The sequence below is a fragment of the Peromyscus leucopus genome, chromosome 1 (genome assembly GCF_004664715.2).
Source record: "Peromyscus leucopus breed LL Stock chromosome 1, UCI_PerLeu_2.1, whole genome shotgun sequence".
In the NCBI taxonomy this organism is placed as follows: domain Eukaryota; kingdom Metazoa; phylum Chordata; class Mammalia; order Rodentia; family Cricetidae; genus Peromyscus; species Peromyscus leucopus.
In genome coordinates, this window is record NC_051063.1 from 115818218 (window position 1) to 115841153 (window position 22936).

Here is a 22936-nt window from a genome sequence, read left to right on the forward strand (position 1 = left end):
CCATGAATGTTCTAGAAATAAGGGACTACTCTTTTTCAGGATTTAAAGCCAACTTTACAAAATAGAAGTCATGCCTGATATTGTTGACTGGACCCCAAACCCATGGCTGGCTAGGTCGGACGCCCTAAGGGAGAATCTGATATTATTACTTCTTGTATGTTATGGCCCACAGGAGCCCTGACACAGTCTCTCATGCTCTCTAACCTTACACTCACGTATCTGACTTCTTGCCTTTTGACTTTCTTGGCTGTTCCTAGGCACTACCGCCCACCAGAGCCCCTGTTTTCTGATTCCTTCATGAGCAGGTTCTATAGACCATAAATACTTTCCTTCCTGACTTCTATGAGGCTTTGACAAATTTCCACGACCATTTTCACAGCTCACAACTCCAAATACATATTCCTAAAGCTGAATTTTACCAGCTATTAAGTTATTACTCAGAAAAACAGGACACCAAAAATATGCAACATTTTAGTTTAATGTAATAGGAATATTTTCCCACATAGGGTAAGTAGATTATGGCTTAATATAAGCCCCAAGGGAACAGATGGGATCCTGGAGAGACGTCCAGATTTGCCCTTGGTGCTAAAGCATAGCTAACACACCAAGAGGGAAGCATTAAAATTTTAAAACATTTACTTCAACACAATTACGGGGACAGATTTTTTAAATGAGTTTTTTGGGAGCATCACCACAATTCTGAAGGGAAACAGAAAACATTTTACTACTTTGCTAAAGAGTTGGTAGAATTTAGACTCGTGGTTACTGCTTTAAAAACATGATTATTGAAAGTTATTGCATAAAGTCTCTAGTTGCTGGCTTGTCATCTTTCTTCTTTTAGGCTGGTTTGCCTGCCACTGGGCATCATCGTGGTTTTTTTAATGTTATACAAAGTCGGGAGGAGGAATGGATTGTAAAGAAGACAACCAGATGTTGTAAAGATGAAGCCAGATTCATCAACAGCAGCCTGTTTTAGTTTCCTTTTTGTTGTGCATAGAATTCTCTGACCCAAAGCTACTCATGGAAGGAAAGGATTTATTTGGAATATACTTCCAGGCCACAGGCCATCAATCTGGATAGGAACTCAAGCAGGGGCTTAAAGCAGAAACCGGTCTGATGCCCAAAGTCTCGCCCAAAGTCTCATGCCTAGTTAGCATTCTTATACAGCTCAGGACCACCTGCCAAGGGGACAGAATTGCCTATTGTGGGCTAGGCCCTCATCCATCAATGATCAATTAAGACAACCCACTACAGACATGCTCACAGGCCAATCTGATCTGGGTAATTCCTCAACTGAGACACTCTTCTAATGTGACTGTAGGCTGTGTCCAGTGGACAGTTAAAGGTAACTGTGACACAGCCACAAAGGACATTGCTTGTGCCGGGCACTTATTAGATGTTTTGACTTCCACAAGTTGTATTATCTTCTTTAGTCATTGTAGCAGCCATTAGGGATAGGCGTTATCTGTTCTGTAGATGAGCTTTAGCAAAATTGTATATTTCATTTTCCACAAGAGATAAGATACAAGCTAGTGTTTATTGATTTGGTGAATAATGGGGTAACTTTAAAACTTGGGTCAAATTCAGTGTAGAAAAGTTTTTTAGGTCAAAGAGACATTTTCTCTATTTTCTTTGTAAAATTCTACAAGTAGATTCTTACTGTATTTTGTGAAGAGGGAGGTAGTTCTAAATCTGCTATTCAAAGAAATAAATCCTGGTAACAAAGATGAACTTTTTTTTTTGGAACCTGTCCTGGAACTCACTCCATAGTCCAGGCTGGTCTCAAACTCATAGAGATCCACCTGTCTCTGCCTCCCAAATGCTGGGATTAAAGGCACGTGTCACCACTGCCCAGCAACAAAGATAAAGACCCTGAACCATTTTGGCTGCTGTCAATCCTGTATTAATACAAAGCTGAAAACAAACTGTTCATCATTCCCAGAATGTTGTCTTATTACCATCCTACTGCATCCAGTTACCACCTTTAACACATGTTCTTGTCAAAGGGTATTTTATAGGACAAATATATGCCACAAGTCTCAGCTTTCCATCAAAAATTAATTCACGAATGATTAAGTGACATAAAAGTAGAATTTATTTAGTAACTCTGGTAAATGAAGAAAAATATGACACATGGATAGAATAATTGGAGCTGATCTTGGAATCTTTCAGGAAAACTATATGAGAGAGAGAGAGAGAGAGAGAGAGAGAGAGAGAGAGAGAGAGAGAGAGAGAGAGAGAGAGAGATTGATTTATAGTCATAAGCTATTGTCAACTAACATGTGCATGCTGGGAACTGAACTCTGGTCCTGTGGAAAAGCAGTATATCCTCTTATCTGCTGGGCCATCTCTCAAGCTTCTTAACTTATGATTTGTTAAAATATTAAATTATGCTTTATTGATGACTGCTGCAAAAAGAAGCTTCTCTGACCAAAGTTAAGAGCATCCCAAGTCTATGGGTATAAACACAAATATTTTGAAGACAATTTGACAGTATGACCATTTAGCAAAACAGCAAATAGTAGGTTCTATTCTAGGGCCTATGACCTCCCAGGCATAGACTTTTGACTAGGGTTACAGTACCAGGCATGTTAATCTCTCCCGTGGAGCAAGCCTCAAATCCAATAAGAAAGCAGTGAGTTAGCTCACAGCAGTTATGGCACTATGGTACCAGTGGTTGCAATTCTTCCAGCAGGTTGTTATTGTAGCATGCTGGGTATAGTGCTGGGTAAGACCACTGATGTCTTTTCTCCCCCGGTCTCCTCTAAAGCTCTTTCTAGCACCATGAATCTAGCCAGCAGGAAGGAAGTTTCCAGGTCAGTTTGAGATTGAGCTTCCTATGTCCTGCAGCCAAAGTGTGTGATGTCTTCAGCAATGTGGTTTTTACTTTATTGAATAAAAAAAAGCAAATCTGTGCTAGGAAAATTCAGTGAAAAAATGAAAAGTAGTTGAAACTAAAGAATAAAATGGATTTCCTGATACAAGTATAGAAATATTTAAAACTTTTAAAAAGTCTTACTAATCCTATTAAGTTTTATACCTGTGTTTTGTTTGTATGGAAACTGCTCTTAAGACTAAATGAGGCAACTTGATAATTAGAGATCATGCCAATATTTTTGGTTGCTAAGCTACCATTTGGACCTTGTCACCCACTCATCTTTTCTTTCCTCTGCTGTGTACTTATTAATTTATATTTTTCAGCAAACAGTGCTCAAAACATTTTTTTGGGGTTTTTGGGCTCCACCCATTCTGTAACAACAATTGTACACAAATTCAGTGTCTTATGTATGTCAGACATGGTGCTAAGGGTATGTAGACTCTGGTAATGCACATGAAATAGTAAGTCTCATGAGGTAGGGGACTGTGTTTTCATGAAGCCTTGTGTATTCAGACAAAGAAGAGACAGAACAAGTGTTTTTAGTTTTTAATGACTCTGATAGGTAAGATATTCATGACAAGCAAGAAAGGCATGGGACGTTTCCATGTTCTTTCAAGATACAATGTTGTACATAGAGAAAGTTGTTGGTACAGGATGGATAATGGGTGGGACTTTGAATTTCCCTGCAAGGTCAAAAAGGACTCTAGATTTAATTGCTTCTAAAGTAGGAGGTTTCTGTGGTGTTCTCTACCTGTAGGCACATTGCAGCTTTGCTTTTGCTAAAGGTCCATCACTGGAACATGACAAGCAAACTATGATGAAAATATTTGTAAAATGAGGGAAACTAAAATAGGAATTTGATGAGATGGTAGAGGAGGAGGAGTTGAGGACCTGGAACTGTCCAAGATACTTGGTTTTTATGTAATGAATAATGATAAAGCCTCAGTCTGAGAGGCAGTGGAAGGAGAGTGGTCAGATGTTAGAAGTGAGCGGACTGAAGACTAGAGGACTGACTCCCTAGTTAATTAGCCATGTAACATTGGAAAGGATGGAGAACTTAGATTCCTAGTCACCTGACACCAGGGTCACATGAGATAATTTCTGCGGGTATCTCTTATAGACTCCCCCAGCTATCCTGTGATGTCAACAATCTCTATGAGTAGGTAAGTATTAATCTAGGGCAGGATGAGGTGAGGTGGTTTTCATTGCTAATCATATTTCTTCCTTTTAAAATATGAAATTGTGTTTACTGGAAAGTACACACCATGTCTTTTTTGACATATTCTTTGAAATGATTCTATCCTTTCCCGAAGACTTGTCCTGTATGGTCCTACTAGAATTCTTAATAAAAAGTCTAGAGAGTGGTTTGTCTAAACTATATCATATTCCTATCTTGGTATAGTATGAATTTATTTTCTATAATCTGACATCTTTCTTGGTTTTTTAAGTTGGTAAGATATTAGAAATAGATCCAGTCAGATATACATGCCAGGTTCTGGGTTTGACCCCTACTGTCAATGACACACACACACACACAAACACACAAACACACACACACACACACACACACACACACACACACACACACACACACACACTGGACATGCCTCTTATTGTTTCTCAGTAATTAGCAAAATGATATCCCAGAACAAATACTAGACACTGGGTTAGCAGGACAATGAGTCTTCTTTATGATTCTGACTATCTTTGTGTATTATTTAAAAGTCTATCATAGTGTCAATATGAAAGGAAAATATGGAAAAGCCAAATCTCTGATCAGGTGTCTATTAGTTATGAGCTAAATTTGAATAGTCCGTTTTATTTTAGATACTTATTTAATAAGGCACTTAACATGGAAGGCCTGAAAAAGTTACCTTGGAGAGAGATTTGTGGAAGGATACAAGATGAAAATACTTGGCTCAGTGAAGTGAGGAATTTCTGTTTCCATGCTGCTTTGGGTAACTGAGGATGAAAACTTCAAGAAACCATAAAGAGGACTGAATATGCTTTTTAAATTATGGGAAATAACCTATTGATGAAACAGGGCTTGTAACTTCAATGGATTCTGCAAGCCAGATCTAAAATGCTAAAATACCAACAAACAGTGAATATACTAATTACTAAGCCACACTGGTCCCAAAAGTGATGTTGTGTTTGACACTGTAAAATTGTTGATTTAGTGATCATTAAAGTATTGGAAGGTTCTAGCAAACCCAGCTTTGTAGTTACATTGATGAAACCAAACTGACTAGAAAGATTTGTTTTCCTATTTTGTCTCTTCAGCTTGTTTCCTGTTGGGCAGAAGGACAGATGTGTGGATATGAATGTAAACCCCCTCTGGCAGTTCCCATAAAGGAAGAATAGTTTGCAACAAAATGTGGTGCACTTAACAGACATCTTCTGTGCTTGCATTGTGTATATTGTACAGTAAGTTGCTTTATAATGCTTTTTGTTGTAGCACTAAAAAAAAAAAAAAAGCCCTGTGTTCATACAGCATGGGGTTCCATGCAATGGCTTTAAAGCATCTAGACAATCCTCAGATGAAAAGGTAAAATAGACTGTTACTTAATAATTTCTTAATAAAGGATTTTGTCTTTACAGACGCAGGTATGTTAGGTTCTGAGGTCTAGCAGAAGGGGGGCTTTACAGTGGACTCTGCAGTGTCAGTTCTCAATGCTCATGCATCAGTCTTTGTCTTGTGAGAATAGCTCTGTCAGCAGAGCGTCCAAGGTACCATGACTCTGTCATTCAGAAACAGTGATACTAATATTAGTCATAATAAAATTCAAGCTCTCACCTATGGCTGACTGGCAGCTTCCTATTGAATCCCTCTTTTAATGAGGCTGAAACACAAGTCTGTTCTAGAGCCTAGCTTTGCACTTCCAGGGCCTCTGACCTTGTCGTCCCCTCTTGCTGATTCCCAGAAGTGCCTTTTTGCACTTCTGAAGTGGACTTTTTTTGATATGCAACATCAAATTCTTTTCCCTTTCTTGAGCTATTCTCTGCATGAATCCTAGGGTGAATCCCAAGCCCTCAAACAGTTTCAGACTGTTTCGGACCCAGCCTCTCCTAGTTAAATGCGCTCTTACCAGGTTTAGAATCAGAAGCTAGAGCTTTGGAGCCGTGGCTGTAGCACAGAACTACTCTGGTGTTGGTGGTAGCTGCATCCAGCCCCAGGAGGAAGCCAGTAACCAGCTCCTGTGATCTTGTGGTTGAAATGGAGTCTGGGAACAGAGGCAGAGCCAGTTAGTGGTGAATTTGCTGCGTTGTATCTAGGTACAAAGATACAACATAGATCCAGACAATCTACGATCATACTTCTGATAAATTTAGTTTGCTAAAAACGAAATTCCTGTTGCTTGTAACTAGGAACCTTATGCAAAAATGCTCAGAAGCCAGTTCAAATATATCATCTCTATAGCTGCTTTGGTTCTTTTAGAGTGTGTTTATTCTTTCTCCTATGGACCCCATAGTCCTTGGTTTACAGGGATGTGGTTGCTTGTTTTAATGGTCTGTGCTTCTCTTTGCCCATTCAGCATGGTACCTGAAGCAAAGAAGTTTTCTTTGTCGATTTGTGTGCTTTATAGGGTAGCCACAGTGACTGACACAAGCCACTCTTATTCATGCACATTAAAAATGACCTAATGTGAACGATCTTTGAGAAAGCCAAGATTCTACCTTGTTTAGCATTTCTTACATAAAAGTCACACTTTGATCTATAAAAACTGTTTGCTTTGAAGTTTTTCATACAGGTGTATATTGTGTGTTAAATATATTCCCTCCGAAACCCTCCCTCCTCCTTCTTCTCATTCCTTCACTCTTTTGTTAGTCTTCTTTGTCCCTCTGGAACTCCTGGATTTCTACTTTCATGTCATCCACCCATCCATGATTTTATGTATATATGTAAATCTAGAAACCACAAAGGAGAGAAAACATGATATTTGTCTTTCTAAAATTCACTTAATTCAGTTAATATAACAATCTCAAGTTGTTTCCATTTTCCTCCAGATGGCATGAATTCATTCTTCTTTATGGTTAAAAAAAATCCATTGTGTATATATTCCACATTTCTCCTACCAACTCCTCTGTTGTTGGACGTCTAGGTTGGATTCATGATTTAGCTAATGTGAACAGTGCTGCAATGAACATTGATGTGCTGGTGTCTCTGTAGCATGCTGACTTGAAGCCCTTTGGGTGAGTACCCAGGAATGGTGCAGCTCAGTGAAATGGAAGATTTGTTTCTATTTTTTTGAGAAGCTGCACAGTAACTTCCATAGTGGCTGGGCTAGTTTACATTTCTGCCAGTGGCATTTAAAGGCTCCCCTTTGCCCAGCATTTGCTGTTATTTGCTTTTTCAATAGCTGCCATTCTCAGACTCACACTGGGTCCCTAATAGTGTACACTCACTCTTCATTTATTTCCAGCACTCTTGGCTTTTACTGTTTACTGTCTTGGGAACCACTGCAATACTTTCTTAATACTAAACTTACCTGACCTTGTTGGGTGCCACTGTGTCAATTTTTCCTTTTAAGAAGCATCAGGTTTTAACTGATTGCAGTTATTGTCAAAAGTGAGATTCATGAGACTGAAGCAGAGATGAGTATTTTTAATTTCATTCCCTAATTCCCTGTAACAGTCCCTTACAGGAAGGTGATACTGCTGCCTTGCTTTCTCTGTGTACGGCTATGAAAGTGTTTTAGTTTCTCAACTGTAGACAGAGGGGTATTAGATATTATTCATTGTGGTCCCTTTTCTGTAGTAATGAACAATAAACCTTTTGGTGGGATGCAGGATTATCTGTCTTCCCCAACCATTTCCCTTTTAAAAGATATTGTCTATTTTATATCCAGAGTTAACTGTTCTTCTTGATTACATGAACAGATTTCTATTGTAAGACTTATCATCTACTTTGTCAATATCACTCTATGACTGTAATTTCATGCATGTATTGACAAATCAAGTGAGGGTGTATTTATAAACACTATGATTAGAATTTATATATCTAACTAAAATGTTAGCATTTCAGAAGCCCAGCCCCCACCAACCAAAAGTAAAGCAGGTTATCACTTGGATGACATGGTACAATTTCACCTCAGTGTCCTCTCTTAATTAATTTCAAGGTAAAAACCAGTAGGGACCATGGAAAGGTGAAATAAAAATAAGACACTTCACGCCTGTTCTATTTTTTTCCCCCTGAATGCAATATCTCCTAAAATTGAAAGTCAGAATCCAGGTGTTAGCACAGTATTTGCCTCGGGAGATATGAGAGTAGAGGTCATGCTGTAGAAGGCCACTAGAGCATGAATATTGCATGAGGGATTAATTGCTAAGAGCATGTGAGAGTTATGACAGTAATATGCAGAGTCGGAACAATCACCATTGTGGGAAAATGGTTGCATGTGTCTAACACAGGCGCGCTCTGAAACAGTGATGACAAAGCTGAGAGTTTCTTTCCTCAGGACTGGTAGATGTTACACAGGGAAATCATCAGTGATGAGCTGCATTATGATACTTCGCCACAGTTCTTTACAGTTTAAATTCTGAGTGGTATGGTAATTGAGTCCCCATTTAAAGCATAGCAGAGGGAAACCTTGAGGCATGTCCAAATTTAGTGGTTTACCTTCCAGTCAAATTTGCTTGTGAATTCATAACAATAATGCTGTACATTGGAGATCTACTTTATCATCTAAAGCTTGAGGCACAATTAAAACCTAAGCACTAAGTGGTAATTCAATTATGTTCTTTTCATCCTATTTACTAAGGCAGCAAATTGAAATCATTCATCTTAGAACAGTGTTTAGAAAGGGGACATAGAAAATGCTCTCACTCCCCAAAAATCATGCAGGGGATATATAAAAATATTTAATATAAAACTTTAAATTAAACACTATGAAAAATGTTACTTCTATGATGTAAACCATGGCAGAAAAACTGAAGGGAGCTTCTTGGCTAATCAGCTCTGCTCATCTGTCAGGAATTCCATGATGGAGAAGAGAGTAAGTTTTCTGGATATAAAGTGCTGAGGCAGAAGCTCTAGGCATGGGAGGAGATCCTTATGTTCAAAAGTGGGCTTAAGTTAAAAAAAAAGAAGGTAGCATTATGCTCCTATGACAAAGGTCCTGAGTGGCTGGTCTCCTATAGAGATGGAATGCTTACCCTCCTGTTAACTGGGAAATTCAAGGTAACAGAGACTTTCTGAGCAGTTTACTTAAGAGAAGAGCTACTACACCACATTCTCAACCCTCCTTTTTTTTTTTTTTTTTTTTTTTTTTTTTTTTTTTTTTTTGCATGGACTATTTTGGGTACTATGTAGACTTGACCTTTATGAAATGGTCTGTTTGAGGTCGGAGGAATCCTTTATGGTACTGCAGAATTCTGTTTAGTTTGCTGGGGCACAAGAAAGAGGAATTATCAGAAATAGATGGCTCTTTTGATTTGATTCTGAGCAATCTGGGGTAAGAGAGTGTTGAAGTCTATTACATCTATTTTCTTTCTTTGCTTAGAGGAGGTTCATAAGTAAGAAATGTTTTTGTCATCATTTTTTTACTTCTCACTAAGTTTGTTAGAGGATATGACATTCAGAAATTCCATGCAAGTGTTAAGCATGTCCTTTGTTTCAAATCTAGCATGGTTTAAGGTTACAAAACCATCCAGAGAATTTGAGAAAAGGCAGAAAAGGCTGTAAGTCATGGAATGACTGTCCCATAGTTTGAGGAGTATTGTTTTATTTTTCTATATTTTCATTGCGATCCTAAGATCTCATGCCAACAGTGATATATATATATATATATAAAACCTTTAATATATAATATATACTATTATATATTATATATATTATTATATATATAATCTTTAATGTAAGGTTCAATATAAGGCCAAAAATCCATGAACTTGTTTCAGTTCAGTTCACATTCCAAATATTGCATTAACTTTGAGAATATGTTTTTTTTAGGGACTGGAGAGATGGCTTAGTGGCTAAGAGCACTTGTTGCTTTTGTAGAGGATCTTGGTTCAGTTCTTAACACCCATCTGTAGGCTCAAAACTCAGGTGTCACTCCAGTTCTAAAGTTGCAGTAGCCTCTTCTGGCCTCTGCAAGCACCAGGTACTCATATGGTGCATACATTAAAAAATAGTGTACTTTCCCCCCTTTACAATTTTAATTTGAAGAGAGTTCTGAAAGTAAATAGTTTGTAACTAAGTGTCAGGTATTTTTGGTAATTGTTAGAAATGCTCACTTTGATATGGATATAGACCAGAAATGAATCCTGTTATATGATGCAATAATACCAGGCATGGAAAGATTCTTTACTTATTGCTGGATTTTTCTACTTAGGAGGGATTTGGAGAAATATTTAAGAAGCCATAAATATCAATAAAGAAGTTAAAGGATCTGGATTCCAACATGGAGGCCCCTAAACAGATAATGCTTACATACTTAGGAGAAAACAGGAAGCTTGGTCTGCCAGGTGAGGGGTCTAGCCCAGTATTTACCACCAATGTTCTGAAGGATGATAATCGGTCTTTCTGGAGAGTGGATGTTTGTGTGACTCCTTATGTAACTGCCAATCATCTTGACAGAGGCATGACTTCTAAGCACTTATTGAGACAGATACCATGACACAACATAATGTGGGGCTAGACGCCACTCCCCAGTGCAAATGTGTCTCTTTATGTCAGATTTTAAGAGAATAAACAGGAAGCAAGTTTGTGGAATGTTCTAATGATTCAGACACACAGCAGTGTAATGAAAGATGCATTTCTCACAATGCTCATTCAAATTTTCATGAGATAAAACACTATTTGATTATGTGGTAGATAGGCTAGCATTTTTTTCCTACTTAGAATGATACTACAGAATTTTTTGGAGAAGAAGTAATCTATGAATTGTCAGCAAAAATACATGAAGGAAATATTATGGAAATAGATTGAGAAACTACTGAAGCAGAATTTTGTGATGCTAATACTTATTTAAATATCACTTAAGCAATATTTGTAAAAAAATTCAATTTTCTAATCCCAGTTTTATTAGTATTTCATTTTTGGTGAATAAATCCATGTTGAACTTTTACTATAATTTTCTATTTCAACTAATTTTTTTATAAAATGAACCTTGAATTGCATAACCACCCCCAACCAGGCTTTGTGACTATGAATGCTATATTAATTTGTAACAAGAGCTCCTGGACTGGTTGCATGTGTGTTCAGAGATCTGAAGTGCCTCAAAGAAGGCCGATGTCAGCGTCTCGGAGGCGGTGCCTGGGTGCTGTCTACAGTATTTTGGGTTTAACTGTTTCCCATTAGCAAGTCTGGGCTGGACTGGGGCGCTGACAGGGCTCATGATTAAGTGGTTCATCCAATACTTTGTTCTCAGTTCTGACCAAAGATTAATTACACATAAATTATCAAGGAGGAAATAAATCTTGTTAATTCAAGTAAGTCTAAATAAGATTAAGTTTTCCTTGTTCTTAGAAAAAAAATGGCAAACAAGGTACAGTGGGAAAAGATATGAAGACTTCCATGTATTAATAAAAAGAGTCATCCTGATTCCATGGGATATCGCTGGACTTCAGCTCAGTCTCACCTTGACAATCACCCAAAGTACATCTAACTGAAACAATACTCAATAGAGAGTTTAATGTGTCACTTGGCTGCTGTTCGCCCTCAGCATATAATAGTGACACACTACTTTTGCTCGCAGGGAGTGATTTCTTTTTACCTAGGTGAGAACTCACGTTTCTCCAGTATGGGTATCAACCTTAACTGAACATACACAATGACCAAATATGGTAAAATAGAGAAGGGAAGCTACCCAGTACAGCTTGAGTGACTATAACTCAACTCTTTCTCAAGAGAGAGTCTAGCAAAGCAAGGACAGTGTAATTGTCATGGGTCCAAAGATGATTGGGAGGCACTTCTCTTCTGAATTCTGGGTTCCGTTGTGCTGAACCATGCACCCAGAGGACACAGAGCAGCAGTAATGCCACCTGTCTTGGGAACACACTGTAAAGACTGTAGCCTCCTCTTTACCTCCACACTCACACTCTAACTGAAGTTCCATCCAACCCACTCCTTTTGTCTTCACTGATTAAACTTACTGCATTTCTGATAACCATTTTTCCTTTGTTGCTTGCAGTGTACTGGCTATTACAGTGCCTGGAACTAGAAAGATAGTGGAATACTTGAAGAATTGATGATCAGGATCATTTCACATAAATGATAGTAAATGAAATTTTATTAGTAATGATATTGTAAAACTGACATAACAAAGAATAATAATGCATATGTCTGTTAGCTGGCACTCTGAACATATTTTTCTTTACAAATACTTAGCAATGTGGCTTTAGTTATTTCTATTTAACTGTTTGGAAAAGTGAGACTCAGAAAAATTAGATAATACATTCAAAATAATGAAGATAAGATAAAAGAGACATTTCTGGTGGGAAGGATAGATATAAGTATTATATTAAATATTATATTATTTCTTCATTATCTAGTGAATTAATAAGAGGTTTCATGTAACATATTAGTAACTCTTTATTAGGCTATACATGTGATATATAACTATATTTAATATGCCATATTATATATGTACATGAGGCACTTCCACTGAGACACTGATAAATGCCTTCCTCAGGGCATTTCAGACCTCTACACACGCAGGTAGGAAGAGAAAAATCTAGAATTCCCTCTTATAAATTAGTATGCCATGTTCACACTTACAAATCCTGGTTTTGTCTGATGTCTTATACAATTCAAGGTGTATAACATAATTTGAGCTTAGGAAGGACACAAATTTGTTTTATTATTGTATTTATTATTGTATTCATGTGGAATTTAGTAGTTTGATGGGTCCATTGCTGGACTCTGATTTGCTTTCTCCCTAAACCCCTTCCTGGGTATTTTGCCTAGGGCTTGAGACTGGTGGAAATTGCAGTTTGATTTAAGGAAACTTCGTTCAACTGCATTTGAAATCTCTAACATTCAATACAGAGTAGTAAGGCACCAATTAGTAAGGGTGAATTTTTATTTCTTATACAGAATAGACATAAATTAACTCTGTAATGAGAAAGAAATATACTCACAAAATAGATTATATGTTCACATTTAGCAATCTATCCATATATTCAATGATTAGATTTTAAAACATTTATTTATGTGTGCGCGCACGCGTGCATGTGCATGTGTGCATGCGTGTGCGTGTGTGTGTGTGTGTGTGTGTGTGTGTGTGTGTGTGTGTGTGTACAAGTGCCCCTGGAGACTTGAAAGGTTCATTAGATCCCTCAGAGCTGGAGTTACAGGCACTTTGAGCTTCCTGATGTGGGTGCTGGAAATTGAACTTGGGTCCTAAGCAAGAACAGCAAAGCACTTTTAACCCTTGAGCCATTTCTCCAGCCCCTAGTTCTTGGGTGTTTGAAAAGTATTTTTATATTAACATATTTTTTTCTTGAAAGCAAAGACTGAGTGAATAGCTTAAAGGCAGGTGGTTCATTTGGGAAATGATCCTAGAAATAGAAGTAAGTTAGGATGGGAACAAATGAAGAGGAAAGAAGGAGATTCAATACAATGAAGGCCAAGCAAATGGCCACTGCTGATAGAGTCCTGAGCTGTTAGCGTCAAACATAGTTAATTGCCATCTACATCGCAGAAAGAAGTACTTACCCATCAGCTGATTCCACAAAGATCAGGATTGATTCCACAAGAAATTGAGTGTCTAGTAGTTCTGTGTTATAGGTGCGTGCGTGGGTGCGTGGGTGCGTGGGTGCGTGTGTGTGTGTGTGTGTGTGTGTGTGTAAAAGAAGGGAGTCTGAGTGACAAAAGCCTGCAGAAGCTGTCTTGCTGCTACAGGGTCTTGGAGAAGAATTGAGAAAACATTTAGGTTGAGGAAGGAGTGATAGATACACTGAGATAGCTAAAAATGATATCACTACCAGCTTATGATGGGAAAGAAGAGAATAGAAAATCTTCAGCTACAAGAGCATGCCCCATAATTTCCAGAAGATACCTCAAACAATATCGCATTTATTTGGTGTACTAATATATCTTCCTTATTAAAATAAATCTTATATATGAAGCTTTTGTAACAATCAACAATATACTAAATTTAATGCTTTGTCTGATTGAGGACATTACCATTTATTTCTGTTTTATTGGGATAATCCACTTTCCTGGTTATCTTCGTTACTATTTCATTGACGTAAAGTTGACAGGTTTTCACTGCTTTCTTTAAAATTACTATCTTGTTAGTGAACATTTTTACAGCTGAATATTTTAACTTAAAAGCTCACATTTTAAAGTTTTAAGATGAAACACTTGGTATACATATCATATAGTGTAATCTGTATGCATTGGAACAATGCAGTAATAGGAAAATTGGGGATGCTGTTGAAGATGAACCTTACAACCTGCAGGGAGTTTGTTAAACTGTTTTACTTCATAACAGTCTTCTTGAATAACATTCCTTTCACATACAGCCCATTGTCGAAAATAATTTGTACAGGGCTTTGAATATGGGACCTGAGATCTCTGTCATATCATTTCAGTAGGAATCCTGAGTTATCATTGCAAGGACTTGTTTAAAAGGGGCCCCAGAAGATAGTCTTGAACCTATAATCACACTGTTAGACTAGAAAGATTAACAGAAATTGGAAACGAAGGGAGAGAGAAAGAGGGAGAATGGTGAACAGAAACTCAGTTTCTCATGTGCCTGATGGACAGGTTAAAGCTTGAGGAAGGAAGACTGAGCTCTTGGGGATAAAGCAAACCGAGATCTATAAAAGGATGGTGATAGTGGGACACTAGAGAGATGGTTCTATTTACTACTGTAATCAGACTTTCTTTTGGGCCACCAAACCCCAAATAATCACACAGGGGCTTGTTAATTATGAAAGTTAAGCCTTAGCTTAGTCTTGCCCCACTTGCTCTTATAACTTAAATTAGCTTGTATTCTTCTTAATCTGAGTTCTATCGCATGGCGTTCTCTTCCATCTTGCACCTCCTGATACCTCTCCACGTGACTGGTGACTCCTACCTTCCTTGATTCCTCTTTCTTTTCCTTTCTCTTTCTAGAAATCCCGCCTATACCTCCTGCCTAGCTATCGGATGTCCAGCTTTTTATTACATCATTCACAGCAAATACATCTTCACACAGTGTACAAATATCCCAAACCATGCTACTCCTACAGAGAATTCAAGTTTGAGTTCCAGAACCCACAGGCACACAACAGCCTCTAACTCCAGCTCCAGGTTCATGCAATGCTTCTGGCCTTCAGGAGAAACTCTGCTCATGCACACATTACTATCCCCTCATCCCTGTATACACAGTTAAAAATAAAATAAAAAAATGTAAAAATCCAATAAACAGAAAATGAAATTTGAAGTAAAATCAACACAAATACATCAAATTGTGACCACAGTGGCAAATATTAAAAACTTTAGACATAAAGAAGTATTGTAAGTTATCTGAAAGAAAGATTGTTTTGATGGCTCTTACTGATTTCTCTCTGATGAGCTCTAGAATCACCCTGGAGACAGGCCTCCTGGTGGTCTGGAGAAGGATTAGGTGAAGTGAGATGAGAAGTCCCTTTAATTGAGGTGATTCTATGGGAGAAGGAGGGTAGCATGTTCAAGTTCATTGTTTTCTGCTTTCTGACTGTGAGTAAGTGTGACCAGGTGCCTCAGCTCCAGCTGCAGGACTTCCCTGACATGATGAACTGTACCAACAAACTGTGAGCCAAAAAACTCCTTCTCTCCTCTACGTTGTTTTTGTTGGAATATTTTACCACCACAATGGAAAAAGTAACTAAGCCTTTCACAAAACAGCTATTAGACAGTGTGTACATTCTAGATAAGGAAGAAAGGATTTGGGGAGGGAGCACTCATCCTTTCCAAGCACTGATGGAAATGAATTCTTAGCCTATAATTTTATATCCAGTTAAACTGTATCATTAGAGGTAGTGGAAGTAAAGACTTTCTTATGCCTACAAAGATCAAAACCTCAATATCTTAGGAAGATAAATTAAGTTGATAAGAAAATAAATCTCACCAAAAGGAAGAATGAGGGTAATGTGATGAACAGAGAGACTGATAAAGCTCAACTGTGACTTTGCAAATGTTAACAACTTATGCTGATATTTTATATTAGTGACAATTTTAAAGCTTTAGCAAAAATGGACTTGAAGTATAAAATATATTAATATCTTTATAGTATATGAGAAGAGAATAGAAATATGCAAGACATATATGCTTCATAAGAAATGATAAAAGTAAAAAAGTGCCTATTAAATTTGCAGGTAGAATTTCAGAGGGATTTGGGGGCAAATGAGAGGCGTTGTAAGGGGAATGGAGGGCTGTAAATACAATACTTATCAATGAACTTCTAAAAAAATAAAAAAGTAAATTAAAAAATGAAGGATAGTTTCAAGGAAGAAGAGATTTTAACTAACTAAATAGCACATATCCACCATGAATTGTATCTACCAATCTTTATTCTGTGACCACAATTATGTAACTAGTCACTTCATTGTCCAGATTGAGCCTGTTTGAGAAGGAAGGTGGTACAGTGCTTAACAAATCTAGGAAATAGGTACATGTGTAGTAATGTGAACAATGACGAATGTAATCATTTCTTTTCCACAGACTTTTAAACTGTTTGGGTCTTCTTATAACTTTTTTCTCTACTCTTTAATCTTTCTATAACCCTGTTGTACTTCATATATAGCTCTTTTGAATTTCCAAACTTTTGTTAATTTTTTTTTAAAACTTCAAATATAATTACATCTCTTCCCCCTTCCTGGTCTCCTCTCCAAACCCTTCATGTTCCCCCTCTCTCCCTCTCAAATTGATGGCCTCCTTTTACTATAATTGTTGTATATGTATATGTATATATATATATATGTATATATATATGCGTGTGTGTGTGTGTGTGTGTGTGTGTGTGTGTAAAAATGCATAAATACAACCTGTTAAATCTGATGCGGCTTGTGTAGATGTGATTTTAGAGCTGACCACTTTGCTTGGATTAGGGGTCTCATCTCTGGGAGAGGCTAATTCTCCCTCTCTTAATAGTCATTAGTTGCTTGTAGTTCTTTGTCTATGGATGGGAACCCATGAGATTGCCCCCTTCTGTGTTAGCATGTCAGTTGATATTATCATTGTTCAGGTCTTGTTTAGGCAGCCTATTGTTTAGGTATTATGGATGAATCTTCTCTATCATTTCCAGGAAACACAACCTCACAGCAGACTTCCTATTCCTCTGTCTCTTTCAATCATTCTGCCTTCTTCTTCTGAGATGTTTTCTGCCCCTTAGATACAATAGTTATATTGTGGATATGCCCATTGGGTATGGAATTCACACAATCTGATGGTCTATGCATTATGACCTGTCATGGTTTCCAGTGATGATCTCAGTTATCTGTAAAGTATGGCTTCTTTGACAAGGAGTGAGTTATATTTATCTCTGGGTAAAATGATACATTTTAGAATGTAGCTAGAAATATGCTGGTCTAGTAAACAGAGAGTAGTAGGTTCTCCTCTAAGATCCACAACCTCACTAGCTCCAGGTAGTTGAATAGATGTCTAGCACCAGGAATTGTTTCTCCCACACTGAGTGGTCCTTTAGTCCAAGTAGAAAGATGTTGGTTACTGCCATAATATGAGTGCCAGTATTGTATCTTTAAGAATATATTGTCATGTTGGTGATTGTTATAATTCATTGACATCAAAGCTGGATAGAACTATTAATTGATTCTTTCTTTTGGTTGCTTGTAAAATACTATTTAATACTATGAAATATAGACCACATGGGGTCAAGGGTTCTTATATAGGTCTACTTTTTTCTTAAAAGCTGACATGTTAGGGCTAAAAAACTGTATTCAGTCACCAGGGTTTCCTGTTAAGGATAAACAAAAATATTGACTTAAATATCTGTAACCATCTTCTGATGTAATATTGTGACTTATTTCTTTTGTTCTTACACCTATTCAGTGTATAGGATACAAAATTGACTTAGAATAAAATCTTGCTGTAATTTCTACTATACATAGAGAATTTGGCATGATTTCATATCTGATGATGCCCCCTCAGTGTAAAACATCAGGAAGGGTCTGACTGCTTTGGTTAACATTAGGTTCTGTGATTTCCTTCTCACTGCTTAAATGTTTTCTTTACCAGTTTCAATGTGAATCATGTCACAATGCTAACATTTATTTCTCTAGGTAAGGATTCTCATATGTGTTTTTCATATACTGCCTTTCAACTGCTACATAAACTGGGTTAGCATTTGATCTTCTCTTGTTTTTCTTCAATTTCTCAAGTTCCTGTGGTTTAGAAAGAAAGGAAACATTTCTCTGCATGAACGGAATAAAAAAAATATCACTTTTAGCTTCCATTATTCTATTCTCCAGAAGAAAGCTGGGCAAATCTCCCAAAGTCTCTAGGACCTGCTGAGCCTAATCGAGTGTGTAACTGTGGTGGGTAATGACTATTTTCTCAGTCCAGTTAAAGGTGTTATTAGTTCATATCTCTACAGAAGAGTTAGGAAAGGAAGAATGAAGCTTCCTGACTTTTGCTTTCTTTTACAAATCTGTTTTTACTTTAAGCTCTAATAAGTAGATGCTACCTGGGTAATGAAGCAAATCCTACCAAGAAGAAATGAGAAGCCAATAAGTACAGTTTATCATTATGGAGGCAGCAATATAAGGTGGTTATGACTCAAGACAATCTCTGTGGCTTCCTGATGCCTTACATGCCATATGCTGTGTATTTTTTCTTGCTTTTGACAGTCATATTGGTAAAATTGCTTACCAATGCAAACTCTTATTTTTGTGAATATTTTTCCTTTGTCTATAATGAAAGTATATCATCAGCACTCAGCTTCTCAGTTTTGAGCATTTGTAATGAAATGTTGATATAACATATTTAATTAAAATTTTTATCATTTTAGGTCTTTCTACTTTTTAGTTTATTATTGAGAGCTCTCTGTCAATGAAACTGTTTAGCTTATGATGGGGATACCTAAATGCTAACATTTGAGAGTTACCCCAATTCTCAGAAACTGCATCTGGAGCACTTTATAAATTTAAGGTCTGTGTCAGAAAGTCCAAGGCATACAGCCTTGTCACTCAGTCATTTATGTTATAAACCCAGCCCTCCAGAGAAAGCATAAGGAAATTCACACCCTGCATTTCCCAGGAGGACAGAGGGAGATAGATTGACCTGGTAGGTTCCCCACTAACAGAAAAGTGTTGAGAAAATGCACACTGATGTTCAAATTGCATCAAAAACATGCATTTAAGAGAACAGAGAAAAGAGCTGCTACGTTTGTAGAAATCTATGCCTTTATGATTAACTTTGTCTCCCATGACAACCTCCATCTTCTATAAGGTCAATACATTTATAGCATGATGACAAAATGCTTGGTGTAGACCAATGTTGGCAGAAAAGGAAACTAAAGTATAGGCAGAGAGTGCATCAGAACAGACTGAACACTTGAGGAAGGAGGCAGGAAAGCATCTTCCACAGGTTACCATATCTTAGAGGGATCTGTTAAGCTCAACAAAAATGTCTGCACCATAGTGTAAGTACTCTTGAGCATCTTCAGATGGCTTGTTTTTCTAGGACTGAGCAGGAAGTAGGAAGTTACCAATGTGTTTGCAACATGCCAGATGTTGAAGAATAGAGGTTGACTGAGGGCGGTCCAGAGAATTGAACTCTAAAGTCAGAAGAAAGGAGTAGAAACCATTCCACAGTTAAAAGAGACTCACCATTTAAGACTCACAATTTCAGAAAAAGAATTAAATTTGTAATTATTGTGAACTTTCTTTCTTATGCCTGGGATTACTTGTAAACATAAAGCTGAAGTTGGCATGTGACTGGCTCTGTAACCCATGATTTCTGAGATAACATCGTCTGAGGAGAGGTTTTTGGGTTGTGATGAAATTTGCCAAGATGAAGAGCAAGAACTGTGCTAGATAGCAGCACCTCAGAGGATAACTGCTGAACATTGTGTTTCCTGAAGGTTCATGTGCAGAAGCTTCATCTCCCAACTAGAGATGTTGAAATGGTAGAATATTTTTTCCTTTAAGAAATGTATTTATTTGATTTTTGAGATTGTAATGTAATTAAATCACTTCACTCTTCCCTTTCTTTGCTCCTAAACCTCCCATATAGACTCCTTGATTTTCAAATTCATGGCTTCTTTTTTCACTCATAGTTACTACAAACATATATGCATATGTATATTCATACATATTCCTAAATATAGCCTGCTCAGGGTGTATAATGTTACTTGCATGTATGTTTTCAGGGCTGACCACTTGGTACACATGCAAAATTGATGGGGAAAGACTACAGGTCTTGAACTCTACACGTAGAACTATAGACAACTAAAGAATGAAGAGTACAGGAGAAGTAGTCTTACTTGGGGAAGTGACAGTAGAACATATAGGGAGTGGGGCCTCGTGAGATCTCTTATCTCCTGCAACTCTATTGTACACCCTTTCCTTCAAAGTGGAGCTTCATAGAGTTGCATTTTAGACAATAGTGGGAAATGTATAGGTCATCCTCCCGTCCCAGCCCCCAGAGGCTGGAGACTTTCCTGGTGAGTTGGCTGAAAAGGTGAGAAGCTCTAGGTTTTCATTCCAGAACATGTTTTAAAGGAGGCTTATTTTGGGGTAACATACAGCCAGTAAAGGGGTTGGTTACAGGATCCAGGAGAGCTGAGGTGCAGTCTAGCAGGGTTCTCTGGAGAACTCTAACTCGGTCTGCTATCCAGCATCCAGTATCACAAGGAACCAAGAGGGCCAGTAAGTCTGGATTTTAGGTCTAGGGGCTCCTGTCCTGGCCATGCACCAGGGGCAGGTCCTAGGTAGGCATGGCAGTTACTGACGGCCTCACTGGGGCAGTGCTTCAAGGTCAAAGTTGGAACAGCTACTCACTACAATTTTAGTATTCAACATACTATTTGGTTTAAATGAAAACTTTCATTTTTTTAAAAATATTTGGAAATAATTACTCTTCTGAATTACGAAAATGAACCTCTATTATTTCCAGTGGATGCCCCAACTTGTCTTTTCTATTTTCATTTATTTATTTATTATTTGTTTATCTATATATTTTTGATACAGAGTCTCTCTGTGTAGCCTTGGCTGCCCTGGAACTCTTCATATAGATCAGGCTGGACTCAAACTCACAGAGATTCACCTGCCCTGGCCTGGTTGCTGGGATTAGGAGTATGTGCCACTATTGCTGGCTCTTGTTTTCATAAAGTCAAAACTGATTTTTATGGTGAACATTCAAGGAAATATGTTTCATTCCAACCTTTTAAAACACATGTATCATTACACTTCTTGTTTCATTTGTTGCCCCCCCCCCTACTGTCCCTTCTCTATCTGGCTCACATTCCCTTGACAAATTACTCCAATTCTGATTTCATTTCAAGTGTATTCCATTCTCCCTTCTTTAGTCTTCCCTCAAGATCTCTTCCTCTCCTCTTGTAATTCCTTCATGATCTACACACACACACACACACACACACACACACACACACACACACACACACATGCAGGTATGCACAGACACGCAATTTTAAGTGTACAAGCTCATATTCCCCAACACAGTTCTCAGTATTCGATCCTTATCTATGAGGAGAAGTCTGTGAAGGAAAGGTAGATGCACTGTGTATAGGATGAGGAGAGGTATAGGGAATGGTCTAATGCCATTTGTCCCCTATTAACCTTTCCAGACTTACATTTCACATTGTTCATTAAAATACATGTTAGTCATTTAGAGATGTAAAGATTATTTGTCTTCTGCCTACATGTCCTTCCATGTGTCATCACGTGCTGTGCCCTGGTTTTGGAATGCTCAGCCTGTCCTCTCCATTGCCAACATACACTCATTTTTCATGGCCCAGCTTAAATCCCATGCCCACCAAAAGCCTGCAAGTCCCACAGCTAAATGTCATCTCTCACTTTCAGATCATATTTTTTTTCTGCCTGTCTTGTTTTTCCGAGTATTCTCTGCATGGTGTTTTGTACTTGGTTGTTTATGTGCAAGGCAATTCTGTGACCTCTGAAGGTAAAATCTGATTTTGAATTTTGAATTCCCATCCAGTTGTCATAGCTACCTTCTCCTTGTTTAAAATAAATACGCAAGCATGTTCAAATATTTTTACTTACAGCTGAAAATGTTGGGCTGCCTACACCAGTTGTGAACCTTCATACGGACACACTTTGCTCTCCTGGGAACTTTTAGAGCAATGGATTAAATTCCCTGTGGCTGTGGGAACAACCATCCATGCTGAGGCACACCATTATTTAGAAGCAATAAAGTCCCTCTCCTATCAGCTGCATTTATAGCATGGTCAGTAGAAACCATCCTTCTTCACTAGTATTTCAGTGGTTTCGGGGGAAGACATGGGCATTATTAATATGCCTTTCTAAGGGTCACAACAGCTTTCTTATGTAATCAATGATTTGCACTGCCTTCCAAGAATGCAGCTTCAATTTTTTTGGCAAGATTTATATCTGATGCTCTCTCTACTAAATTATCTGTGGCAAGCATTGACTTTTTTCTCACTCTGTAAGGGTCTAAAAAATTTGTAACATAACTCTTATTTTCCACTTCAAGAAAGAAATCGATGGTCCTGTTGGTGTTTCTGTCTGTTTCTATAAGACAGACACTGTCATCTTGAAACCTGACTAACAAATGAAAAGGATCGCAAGGTCCATGAATGTCAGTAATAGGATCAAGGTGTTATCTGTGGAGCATTGATGCAACCGGCTCCTAGAAATAATGATAAAAATCTTAATCATTAGGGAAGGGGAAAATTAACTCAAGTCACTAGACTTAACAAGCTCTGTTGCTTGTGTATTTAATATAAGAAAGACATTGAAGAGTTACAATTCTGATGACTGCTTTGGTAATAAGGGAAGTGATTTAGGTGAGAAGAATTCATTATTTATGTTGGTGTTTTACATCTGTGCTGCCTATAAATCAGTTATCAGATGTTGACTTATGTCTACTACATATGATGCACTGGTAACTCTACATGGTGGACT